The sequence below is a fragment of the Stegodyphus dumicola genome, chromosome X1 (genome assembly GCF_044657685.1).
Source record: "Stegodyphus dumicola isolate Sdum_Otavi_A_Nest chromosome X1, ASM4465768v1".
Lineage (NCBI taxonomy): Eukaryota > Metazoa > Arthropoda > Arachnida > Araneae > Eresidae > Stegodyphus > Stegodyphus dumicola.
Window position 1 is genome coordinate 250,610,634 of NC_140780.1, and position 13,718 is coordinate 250,624,351.

Below are 13,718 nucleotides of genomic sequence, written 5' to 3' on the forward strand. Positions count from 1 at the left end.
AAATAATATTAAAATGAGCATATCTTTAGAATTTCCGATACAAAGTCTCGCACACTGGAGATCATCACCCCAGTACAGTGTTGCCATTGCTCGCTTTGAAATAGTTGAGTTTGTCAATCAAAAATTCGTTAGTACGAAATTTGTACGAAACAAATAGTTTAGTTGGGATGGATATGAATTTCATATGTATTCTTCAGAAGGCATCTAGATATACTGATAACGACACTTAAAATATTTAGTTAATTTTGAATGCTTTGCCTAACGAATGCCGCAATTATATAATTACCTAAAGTCATAGATGTAAACAGAGCACTTAAAATGTAAATTACCTATTCTAAATAGAAGGTATGGAAGCCCTCCTTCAGTTCATTAACAAGAATTGAAAGACTGAATTATAGTATTGGTTCCAACAAATACTGAAAAATTCTTCCAATGCCAAATTTGCAATACTTGCAGTGATACGAGTGATAAATGCTTACTTACATCAGTTCTGATAGTTGGCAGATGAAGATAAAATGACATCTTAAGTTGATGTAATAAAACACTGAAGGTACAGACAAAGATGGTCATGAAGTCTTCTGTTTGTTTTACCGAGTGAACGCAAAGTATTGAGTAACGAGAGGGTTATTTACCTAAGAGAAGGGATGGCTTTGCAGAAGAATTTTTAAGGAAACCTGACTCATAATGGCTATATTGTAAGACTTTCATTATGTAAATCTCAGTTGCTGTAGAAAGTGACGAATTTTAAGAACTAGATAGCGAATAATCGCTTAAGTTCGTGTGACAAGAAACAACAAGATAGAAGAGTAACTAACCCTTTATTATTTCAATAAAATTTAACAAAACTCCGCTTTGGAGTGTACAATCAAAGCCGACACTTGGGCTTGAACTTAAGAGACTAAGAATTAAACTAAAACTAAGATTAACTAAAGAAATATAGCCGAAGCTATCAAGTTTCTAATGCATTTGGTCCCTTAAACACCATATGACTGCGAAGCTATCAAGGGCCTGAGTACGGCCGAGCGTAATAACAGCTTTGAGAGAGAGAGTGGCCAAAAGGCAGACGCACGTAAATCCGAACTCCGATTATCTCTCGCTAAGACGAAAGAACTTCGCGGTTAGATACCGCTCTTCCTCATTATGTATTAATAATTTATTTAATGCGAAAATTTATAAATTATTTACACAAGTTATTTGGCTGCGATTAATGGGACATACTCTAGAAATCCCAAATAGTGAATATAATGGCGATAATATTTTTACACATATGGAATTTTACATTTTTTAAGCTGGTTGAAAAATTTAGTATTAACCCTATCCTGAGTGATTTCTTCGAAATCTGAATTAGAAAGAAAGAATTAAGTTCCGTTTCCTTTTTTCTTTATTAAAACATAAGTGATACATTATTGGTATACATTCATCTGTATAGATTTTATACAGTTAATGCTTTTTTCTGCATTTGGTAACTGATATCAGTTATTAATTTGCAGATACTAAGGTAAATAAATGAAGACATTTTTAATAAAAACTCCCTTTTCACAAAGAATCCGTTGCAAGGGAAGGATTTCTTTCATTATTGTGAAAATGCTGTGATACTTTCTGCAAATATACGGAAAATTTATGTTTTAGTTACTATTGTGTCATAACGTTATCTGTCTGATAAAAATTATCATTGTTTTTGTTGATAATGTTATCATTTTAAGAATGGGTGAAAACAGTGGTTTGCCTTTTAAAAACAGAGTGAATTATTTCCTAATAATAGATATGGGATTTGCTTGCTAGTTTCGAATCCTTTGCTATCATATCAGAGATCTTTCATTGATTTGATCTTTGAAATGAATTTTGAAAGCTCCGCAAATTTGACTTTAAAATTAATTGCAAATTTAACTCAATGACATGCAATTTAAACTTCGGTGCAGATCATGAGCCATTAATCTGCATCGGCGTTTCAATAATTTGTTTTTACGAACAATACAAAAGTTCAAGTAGAAGATAGGAAATATTTCCTTTGTATATTCTATTATGTAATGCAACTTTTTCGGAGGGAGACATCCTTCATTCAAATTTGAATGGAAGTAAAACTTTCTTCGTAGGTGCTGGTTCTAAAAATGAAATTAGATGATATTGAGACGAACTATAATTCTTTTATTTCTGCTGGAATACTCCAGGTTATACGAGGTTTCTTCCTTAGCTTTACGTTCTTCGTAACAGCTACTTACTACAGTGGGATATGCATTTCACTCCAGCTCTCCAGACCAGGTGGTGTTCTTGGCGGCATCTTGTTCTTTCTTCTCCTTCAATGTAAAACTTGCTCGTGCTTCTTTGCCTATACTACACATCCCAGTGCTTCTTAGAAACCATATATAACAGAAAATCTGCTGACGTCATTGCTTGTGATGCACAACACGTCGCCCTTGAATCTACTAGGTTTAATAAAAAGAAAAGAAAGTCTATTTGTTACAGTAAATCACAGCACAGATTATAACTCCATAAGTTTTAACAGTTATAGCTCAAATGTTCTAACCATATTCTCAAATGGCAAAATAAAAATCTTTAAAACACCTCATTTATATATGCCATGTTTTGTCTTCACATTTACAATTCGTATTTTGTTGTCACCTGCGAAAAAACATCTACCACTCTTAAGACACAATAACACGCCGAATAAATACTAATTCAGAAATCAAACAACAAAAATCAGCGTTATATTTACAAAGTTTTCACAAGACTAGTTTCGATGGTTTTACCGAACCACCATCTTCAGCTGCAAAACCGCAAATGAACAAGATAGGAAATAATGATTAGATAAGATAAGAAAGCCTGGACAAGAATAAGCAAGTGGCGCCATCTGTTGGTAAAACCAGGACTAAAACATAATTTCTTTAAAGGCCGAAGGCAAATTTGGATTGGAATTAGGATCGTTAACTAGAACAGAAAGATTTTTATGAATGTGAAATGCCTCTAGAAAATCCAGTTCTCCAATGGAAGATGTTTTTTGAATAATTTTGGCAGAAGAAAAACTGAAAGTGTGGTTTTCGGACCAACAATGTTGAGCAACAGAAGACTTCTGTGTTTCCTTTTTTCTAACATATGCCTCATGTTCCTCATTGCTTATTCTTGTCCAGGCTTTCTTATCTTATCTAATCATTATTTCCTATCTTGTTCATTTGCGGTTTTGCAGCTGAAGATGGTGGTTCGGTAAAACCATCGAAACTAGTCCTGTGAAAACTTTGTAAATATAACGCTGATTTTTGTTGTTTGATTTCTGAATTAGTATCTACCACTCTTCTCTGTAACCATCCACAAACTGGCGTATTATCTTCCTTAATGATAACCGAAGTCTCTATTTTCCCATTATTCTTAACGAATATTGACTTATCTCCTTGTTTTAAATTATTTAAGTAAGTACGCGACCACTTTTACCAAATGAGTGGAGTCAACTTTGTTACCTGTTGCCAGTGGGAAGTCTATTATCTGGCAAAGTATTAAAATCTTTCTCAGGGACGATTATTATTGATCAACCTATCAAATAATTCGCAGGTGTTAACACTTCGATATCATCTGGATCTGTTAACGGAGGAGAAATAGGACAACTATTAAGTATTTCCTTCAATCTGATTTGTTACTGTTAGAAACTGTTCTACAGTTAATTTTGCATTATCCGTATAACGCTTTAAAGCAGTGTTTCCCAACGTAGGGCCTACGCCCCACAAGGGGGCAATGCGACTCTTAAGGAGGGCAATTCGAAAATGGACTCGTTCTGAGTTTAAGGGAACAAAGGACGTTCAAATTTCTAAATATGCTTCATGAAGTCAAAATTTTTCGAAATTTCATTTTTTATTCTCCAAAATAAAGAAAAATGTAAGTGATACGTAAAAAAGTTTTTAAATTGCGGTGCATTTTAAATATTTTATAAAGAATTCTCGCTGTAGACATGGACATTTAAATGCTTTTAAAAGGAATTTAAATAACTGACACATTATGCTTTCTAGACGTTTCTCGCACATTTCAGCCAACGAATTTATTTTATTTTTTACTGTAGAAATGGCAACCGGTACATTATTCTGTACTTGAATGGCAACAGCAGCTGCTTTCAGCTTTGTTTATATTGATCTTATATTTATTTATTTCAGCCCTTAGTGAAATGAGGGGTGCAAGCAAGGAAAAAAGTTCGTCGGTATTCGGAGGCATATTTAAAATTTGGTTTCATACCTGGTGCATAAACGGTCAACTTCTGTCTTTTATGCCAATAATGCCTGACCAACGAATCAATGAAACTAGGTCGTCTTGAGGCACATTTGAAGGCGAAACATATTGCTGATATTAATTCAGATTTGAATTATTTTCACACTTTAAGGAAAATTTTTGAAAAAAGAGTAATATTAAAGTCTCTATTTACTGCTCATAATGCAACTGTTAATCGTGCTTTTGAGGCTATTTATCAAATTTCATTACTCATCCTTAATCTGGGAAAAGCCGTAATATAGCAGAGAATTTAATCAAACCATCAATATCAGCATTTAAAACTGTTCTAGAAAAAGATGACAAAGACGTTAAAGCTATGCCACTAAATAACAATACTGTTTGCAGAAGAAAGATGAAATGAGTGAGGGAGGTCGTACTTGTAACTTATGTAAGATATATTCATAAAGGGGATTTTGCCGAAGAAATGTTCTTCTGTAAATCATTAGACAGCACCACTATTTCCAAAGATATTTATAGTAAGCTAAAAAATTACTTGGATATAAAAAATATAATACATCTTGTACTGCAGATGGTGCTCCTAATATGATGGTTGAAAAATAAAATAAAGCACGGAATAAGAGAAAGGGTTGCTTAAAATTGGTAAAAGATGAGAACCCAGAAATGCTTCTTGTTCATTGTGTTATTCATATAAAAATCCTGGTAGCTAAAAACAATTCGCCTGTTCTAAATGAAGTACTAAATTCAGTTATAAAGTGTATCAATGCTATTAAAGCTAGGGCCAAATGTGAACGTATTTTCAAGTTACTTTATGAAGAACAAAATGAAGACTACATGAGATTTGTACTTCACACTGAAGTAAGAAGGCTGTCGAAAGGGAACTACTTGGAAAGATTTATGGAACTATTTGATACTCTTAGTTATTTTTTAAGCGACAAACCTGAAATGAAAAATCCATTAACGGATGATAACAAGGCAATTGTGAGTTATTTAGCCGATATCTTTGAAAAATTAAATATGTTAAATAAACAACTTCAAGGATCAAATAAAACTTATGTCGATGTAAAAGAAAGATATTTGGTTTCATTATCTTTGTTGAATTATGTCAGGCATGTACTATTTACCACAAAAATTTTGAAAAGTTTCATTGGCTCCAAAAATGTGACGCGACTACCGCTATACTTGTTATTGGCGATCATCTGAAAATTTTATTGGCTGATTTAAAAGATTTTATAACTTAAAACAAATTGATTTCCCAACTTGGATGATGCAGCCAATGCTAGTGGATTTGGCTGATATTTCAAATATGCAGTAAAAAGAAGAACACGCAGATATGCAAAATGATGAGTCAATTAAAACTTTATTTAATATAAAAGGAGCGATGACATAAGCTTTGTGAGGAAACCAGAATCAGATATCCAAATGCAACAAAATTTGCAAAAGAACTCTTGTTACCGTTTCCATCTTCATATTTTGCTGAATGCGGATTTAGTGCCATAAATGATTTGCTGCTAGGAAAAAAAAAAAAAAAAAAAAAAAAAAAGAAAGAAAAAAGAAAGAAATCGGTTGGATATAATGAAACCGGGAGACTTGAGACTCAAGTTATCTAAATTGGAACCTGACATAAAATTTCTTTGCAGCAAGTATCAAGCGCAAGAAACTCGCTAAATTTAAATAATAAAAATAACTAATACTTAAAATAATATTAAAAAGAACTTTCATTAAAATGAGTTTGTTCTTGAATTTCAGTTCTCCATGTTTTGAAATTTCACTTACCGTGTTTGCTCAGAAAATTTCATAGTCATTTCTTCCTGAAAGCTATCATTCAAGTTTCTTTCGTGAACATTTCAATTTTTAAATATTAAAAATTATGTATATGCTACGGGGAGCTTAAGAATTATAGAGAGGATTAGGTGGGGCATAGCACAAAAAAGGTTGGGAAACACTGCTTTAAAGGTACTTCATTAACCTGAAAGTCCCACTCCTCCAAAAGCGAGAGAGGGGAGGAATAGCATTCCGTTCAATGCCTTCTATAACCGGGGACACAACGGCCGAGCGGTAAAGTCGTTGAAGAGTGGCATTTCGGTCCGACGTTCGAATTCCGGGAAGCGTAATGGCAGACCGCACATTCAGTTGAACAGTGTTAAACGAATGTCGCGTACTGCGCATGCCCAGAAAACAATTTGGCGTAATTACTATGTTGGCGCGATTTGAAAAGAAGATAAATACAGTATATGGTAGATGTACCGCCATCTGATTGTAAACAAATCTGGCGTTTAAATCTTCGTAGAGTATAATGTAAATGTAAATTAATTACTGTGTTAAAATACTATTTTTTGCTGTACTGCTCCAACAACTAGAAAGCTGAAATTATTGCAAAGTAATGTGAAGCAGTGTTTGCATTTAAAATGTAAAATATAATACCTATGAAATTCTGCACATTCCTTTGGAACCGTACAAATTTTCGTTCAGAAAAAGACTGAAATTTAGGATATATTAGTTGAAAATTTATTCATTATACTTTTAAGCAATAAAAACAATTCAGGATTTACCATACGTTCCATTCGTACATACATAAAGAAACACTGAGGAATATAACAAGTGCTTGCAAATAACACTGAAGAAATTTTACAATTCCTTAATGCTAGTTATTAAATTCTTTGAAATGAGAAAATAAAAGCGCGAATATACGCTAACAAACTAAGCGAGATACTCCAGTTTACAATTACTGAATTATAACATGTAAACAAATTACATTTAAATAACGAATTATAACATTGCATTTAATATTTGTTAACATATATTTAAATAACATATGTTAACAAATATTAAATGCAATGTTATTGACAAATTACAATGAAATATATATTAGACAAATAAGCAAGTGCAATCGGTATAGAAGTTAAAATAACTAATAAGCAAAGTTCCACAACATTACAGTTGTAAACATCATTCGAACACACTCGACAGCCATGGTGATCACGAATAAGCTAGCGTAGGGTTGCTTAGTCGCCAATATTTCTTCCCGCGCCAAAGGTACACCATCAAGCATGCGCAGTAAGCGAAATTTGCTTAACATTGTTCAACTCAATGTGCGGTCTGCCATTACGCTTCCGGGAATGGGCTGGCTGCGTGGGCTGCTTTCGCAGTTTTTCCCCATGTCAGTTTACCTTAGAAAGTCCCTCTTTACTTTCGAGTGCTTAGCCGTAATTAAATGAACCAAATCGAACCTTCCGTAGCTAGATATCCAGTTAATATCTCATATGTCTTTTTAATAATATTATAAAGTTTATATATACTCTTTATTTCGTTGTGCGGTCCAGTAAATGTTTTAGAATTATCATATGTGACTCTGAGATACTACCCAATTTCCAAATTGACTTCACCAATTCTTCAGTATTTACCGTCACGTGGTTTACTGACACTGGATTCCTGCTTAGGGATTTTAGAAACTTTTGCCCCTGCAATAATCCAACACAGTTTTGAAATCACGGCAAAAGGTAAATTTTCACCACCCTTAGTAATATTTTTATTTATTAAATCTAAAAATAAGTTACTCCTAATAAAATGTCAGCTCTGCTTGATTTATAAAATGGTTGATTAGCTAAAACCAAATTACTAAAATTATCATCAGTATCTTCAGATAAAGAGTGGTTAAACACAAAAGAGTGGTTATCATTAATTTTATCTATAACGAAAGCAGTAGTTGAAATTTTTAAGTCTCTTTTAAAATGGGAGAAAACAATAAATCAATATCTCTGTTACTCACAGTGCTAAAAGTACCTAAACGTGAAAGTGAAATTGAACGTTTTTTTAGAGCTCAGACCCAATCTTTCTGCCCGCCCCTTAGCAATAAACCATCTTTGACTTCCAGTATCCAATAAACACCTGCATTTTGCAAACTCTTGCTTTGCATTCTTAATTTTAATCACTGCTGAACAGAGTAAAATCTGACTATGCTTAGTGTTGGAAACACTTGCACAGACCACAGTGGATTTTGATGATTTGTTTAAGATTTGTTTAACTCTGTAGGTGGATCTGATCACTCATAACTTTTAGGAATAAGTGGGTTGGCTAGTATAAAAGGAAAACATTTGTATTCTGGTCTTTTTAACCACTCATATGTATTACATGGGCCTGCCGTGCCAATGCTGTTGCTGATGATATGTATTACACTGTGAGGAGATTTACCACAAGGATTACATTTATGTACACGTTTGCAATTTTAACCTTATGCATTTCTGCAAGACAACTGAAACATAAATTATCACCTTTTACATATTCAGTTTTCTTCTTACGTCTAGTTGAAAGAATTTTGCCCACTTTAGCAAATTGTGATCTTCTTGACAGTAGATACATCTAGCGTTTACAATAAACGTATTTACATTTTTATTTTTCTTGTAACCGCTTCCTGCAGACACTTTGCTATTTTATAATGTCCTTGCATAATCTTTTTTAAACGTCTTTGCACATGCTGAGGTTTTCGGAGATTGAGCTTACACTCAAAATATGTCGGAGTTCAGGACTTCGGCCACATTTTCGTCCAAATCACTCGTTGAAGGCCACCCAGATTGCTCCGTGTCTTCAACTTTCCTCCGTCCGTTCCTGATCTCACTGAACCACCTGAAAACGTGGGTCCTTGACAGGGAATTGTCCTTATAAAGACTTCTTAAGCAAGGCAAGAGTCTCGGAAGCGATTTTGCCCAAGTGAAAGCAAAATTTAATCGCGTAGCGCTGCTCCAGCGAACGCTCTATTTTTGACTTTTTCTGCAGTGACGAAAACTCAAAAACATGCTTTGCGCTACGCGCAATCCTCACTGCGTCAGAGCTCGGATGAGACTGCCACTTGGGGCTTTACTTAGCTTAGACCCCCACCACAAATTCCGCAGAGGAGAGCGTTGCTGGTGACTGCAGCACCTCCCGGCAGCCATTCTCATTATTTTATGAACAAAATAGTATTAAAATCTTAAATCTGTAACAATAACAGCTTTGTTAATTTGTAACAATAAGAGCTTTGTGTATATTGAACAAAAGTTATTAACGGAGAACATCTACAGGCATGCAATGGTGAAAAGAAGTAGGATAGGGAACATTTTATTCTGAAGAATGGAAATGAAAACACAGAAATGCTTCTAAATATGAAAAACAATATTTATTATGGATGAGTACGACATCTTAGGGAAGAGAGAGGAATGATATCTCCGAGGCATATTCATAATAAGGCCATTTATAATAGGTTGGTCTAGTGAATCCCAGTCTTCGAGAAGACTGCCTCAATTTATAAAGGATTACGTATCGTGTATAATAAGATAGTCGATCGCATGCTCTTTGGAAATTAAGTGATGTGGCAGACCAATTCATTCTTTGAACATTACCAGTTTGAAAGAAGTTGTTGATAAGTATAACTCTGTGCAATGAGTTTTACCGTCCATTATTAAGAAGTTAGATTAACAGTTCCACGAGAAAACTCAATCTCGTCCCTATGACTCAGAGAATCCAAATTACCTCTTTGGAACATTGCGAGGTGTGCTGCCAATTCACGTAATCCTGTATTACGTCAATAAAGTATCATTTTGAAAGAAATTTTATTCCTTTCAGTTTGAAGAGTGACGCTGTGTACCTGGTTTTCTCCTAGACTGCTATCGCTCTAGAAGATCAATCTCGATTGGGAAGTAAAGAGAACAGGAACTCAGTCATACTCACTCCATGAGTGATGTTGTCATAGAAAGGTCAAAGGAGCTGACTGATGAGAAACGAAAGGAAGAAAATAGGGTCTCCTGGCATACATACCAGTCTCATTAAGTCTCCGATTTGATACATTTTTAAAGAGAAGGGATTTAGCAAGCATGGTCAACATGTAAGGATTTCCAACGAAAGTACACTGAACAAAGAATAACGCCACAGATCACTTTCAGAACCATAGAGGACCACCATGGTTGACTAAGTAAAAGTAGAATGCATAATTAAAAAGTTCTGGAGATAATTTTTTCCTTAAATCATTCCTTTTATAAGTTGATACTATCCAAAGCAAATCATAAAAATTCAATTACTATTAAGAGTTTTCCAGATCTTAAGTGAATAAAAGATTAAAAATAGGTTCTCTATCTGGTCTTATATGAATCAAAATAATATACCACAACTGAAAGGGCGAACTATTTCGAAATAAAGTCATTAATTAAGCATAATGCAAAAACCGACAAACTCAACCAATTAATTTTCAGTTACTTCCACAGAAGAGAAATTTCCGTTAAATATAGCAAAGCATAAAGGAATTTAAATTTGAATAAAAATATTTCCGAGTTTGCTATTTTAAAACAAAAATCTTTGTTGCTTTGATGGTCACGACATGGATGGTCACGGCATCCTCACAACAAGAATCACTTGCTGCCTATAATACGAATGGTGTCAATTTGACCAGTTTCCAGCAAATTTTTGTAAATTATGCATGCCAAAGACGCATTTCTAAAGTGTTTTGACGTTAAAATGAAGAGAGTGGTAACGTTATAATTGAAAGTAAAAACTGCCTATTTTTAGAAACTTTTGATAAGAGAAAAGCTCTCTTTGAACTGTATTACATCAGTTACCTTCTAGGATACATCTCCTGTTTTTACACAGGTGAATAACAGCGAGTTTCACTGGCGCATATAAAAAATTTTCTGGAAATAGGAAGTGTTTAAACGCTTATTTTGATGGCGAATGTCCTCTTCCTCTTAGTAAAGCTACAGAGTATCGGAATCTTAAGGCAGTATTTAACTCCTGAGTCATCCGATTCGGTCCAGCAGATCCGACCTTTCCGAAGGAAAAAAAGAAAGAAAAAGGTCTTTAAACACCCGTTTGTGAAAAGGGTGATTCCAGCTATTTGAATGCATGGAAATATATTTCAAAAGGTTTAGACGATAAAACACTTTTATAAGTAATAAAAGAAACGCGAAAAATATTTTTCCTTAAAAATCATCTTTCGTATTATTTTTTATAGCTTAAAATACAAAATAGATTTTTTAGTAGGGTGAAAGTGGTTTACATAGAGATAAATAGACGTTTCTCGATGTTCAAATGAATGCAGAAAATAAGATTTTGTTAACTTGGAAACACAGATAACATTTGTGCAAAAGTTGCAATAAAAAAAAATGAGCCTTTCACCTTTGCATGCATTATTCAGATTTCGTGTATCTGTGAGCACTATCTAGAAAATAATCTTTTTACATTATTTCTCAGAAATTAACACTAGTCTGAGATATATTTTGCCTAATTTTATACCATTGCAAAATAGAGTTCTCGAAAGTTCAAATTTTTTCTGCAATGTCACAAGCAATTACGTTACAAGAAATTTGCAAAAAACTTTTCCATTTCTGCTCTAGCGCTAATTCATTCTAACTGGCACTCTTGTTAAAGGACTGAGCAAATTTTGAAAATTATCACTGTAATAATCAGGTACGTGTATAAATTTGATACAAATTCTAGGAGAGCAATTTATTTTTCAATTCAGACAAGTTTTAGAAAATACTGTTCTAACATATTTTTCCATGAAAAGTAAACCTGACCTTGACCAACAATAAGAATTTGCATTATTCAAATCTTTCGCATATGTTAATTTTTTTCCTTCATGTTATTCTTATGTCAAAAATCTTTTAGATGTCAAGTTAGTGCTGATGTCATCTCTGCATTCGTACCATAAGTTAAAAACGAAATAGCAACAAATCTCATGTATCGATAGATCCGTCTTTTTGACAGGTTCAAGTATTGACAAGATCATAGCCGAATCTGTCATTTAATCTCTGGCGTATAGTTTTGCTCCATTCGCTTATATCTCCTACCAAGAAAGTTTAAATTGTTCTTTGCCTAACTACAGTTTACAATTTCGCACTTGTACAATTCTTTGTTTATATTTTTTCCTAGTTTTTTCGCTTTGTCCTGAAATAATTTCCCCTGAAAATGTTTCCAGTTACTTATCTTCCTCTAAAACTCTAATTTGACAGAAAGAGAGTAAGCATAGAATATTTGTTTGAGTTCATGTCTTCTCCCTTACTTTTCTTTCTTGGATTTGTTATTTAGTCGAATTTAGTCTTGTTATTTAGTCGAATACCGAAGCTATTTATTAAGTACTATGAGACAGGCGTGATAGTCTCGCTGGTAACAGTTTCCTGAAATCAGACTTTCTCATTATCAGATGTATGCATCCCATGAATATGTAAACAGTCTCAAATGATTTCTCAAGACTATTCGTTTTTTTTATTTATTTATTTTATTAGAAGATGGAATTTGCAGTTACTTAGGATACTTGACTCCAAGGCTCTCTGAAAACGCGTGCTCATGGAACGCAGCTGAAATGTTACACAATTCATCTTCTTTATAGGTTTTTATTTCATGATCGGCGATTCTGGCTCAAGTCAGAAATTAGCAAATGATTTTATAGGCACTATTAGGTTTCACACAAGCCGAGAAACGTGAGAAATCAACAGTGCCCTCCACGGGATTCGAACCACTGATCACTCAGTTGTTAACTGAACGGTGCTACCCACTTACAATACTAAGCACGTTGGGAGGAAAGCGACGTTCATTACATCCCCCAGTTGAAGGGCGCTTAAGAAGAGGCACGAGAGAGTCTAACGAAACAAGCTAGTGGCTAATTATCATCCACCACATTTTAGTTTGGGTGAATTTTTCAGAACTGCGAAACACGAGAAACTGCACCCTCGTTGGGATTTGAAACACAGATTTTCCAAATTCTAGCTGAACATTCTAATCATTTATACCATGATGCCCCGGAAAATGCGATAATTCCTTCAAAATTTGGAAAATTTTGAACGAATAGTTTGAAAAACTATTGATTGTAATATGATTTGTGAATTGGATGTAGAAATATTTTCTTCTTCAAAACAGGAAAAAAATTGACATTTCACACTGAACAATTAAACACTGTCTAGGTATATTTGTTTCTGCCGTTTTTATGAAGGTATTTCTAACCATATGCGTTTGAATCTCAGTTTTGCAGCTCCATTTCTGTATTGGGTTCATTCTTTTCTTTCTTCTTTTCCTTTTTTTCGATGTTAATTTCTCTGTTTGCATCATTTTGCTTTCAATAAATAACTGGTTTCTAGCAAAGGGAGTGGTTGCTATTATTATCCAGCTTTCACTTCTTATTAAAAGATTACTAATAAAAGTCTTCAAAAATTGTAAAATCTCTCAGTGCTCTAATAATGAATTATAGATGAACAGAGATCCATTTTACGTATAAAGATGCACACATAGAAAACATCGATAAAAATAATAAAGAAAAAGAGTTGTTTCAAGTTTTATTCAACGATTTACTTTTTCAAATTAAAGTTCTAATTATTTTTTCAACTATGAAAGGTATTCGTATAATCTGATTTTGCTAGTAAATTTGAGAAAACATTGACTCATTTACTACAGCACCTGTTAGCTTAAGTTGCAGGTGCTTATGATAGCTTTTATGCCAATGAAATTAACTGAAATTGCTACTCATATTCACATAATCGTGTAACGAAAGCGATTAC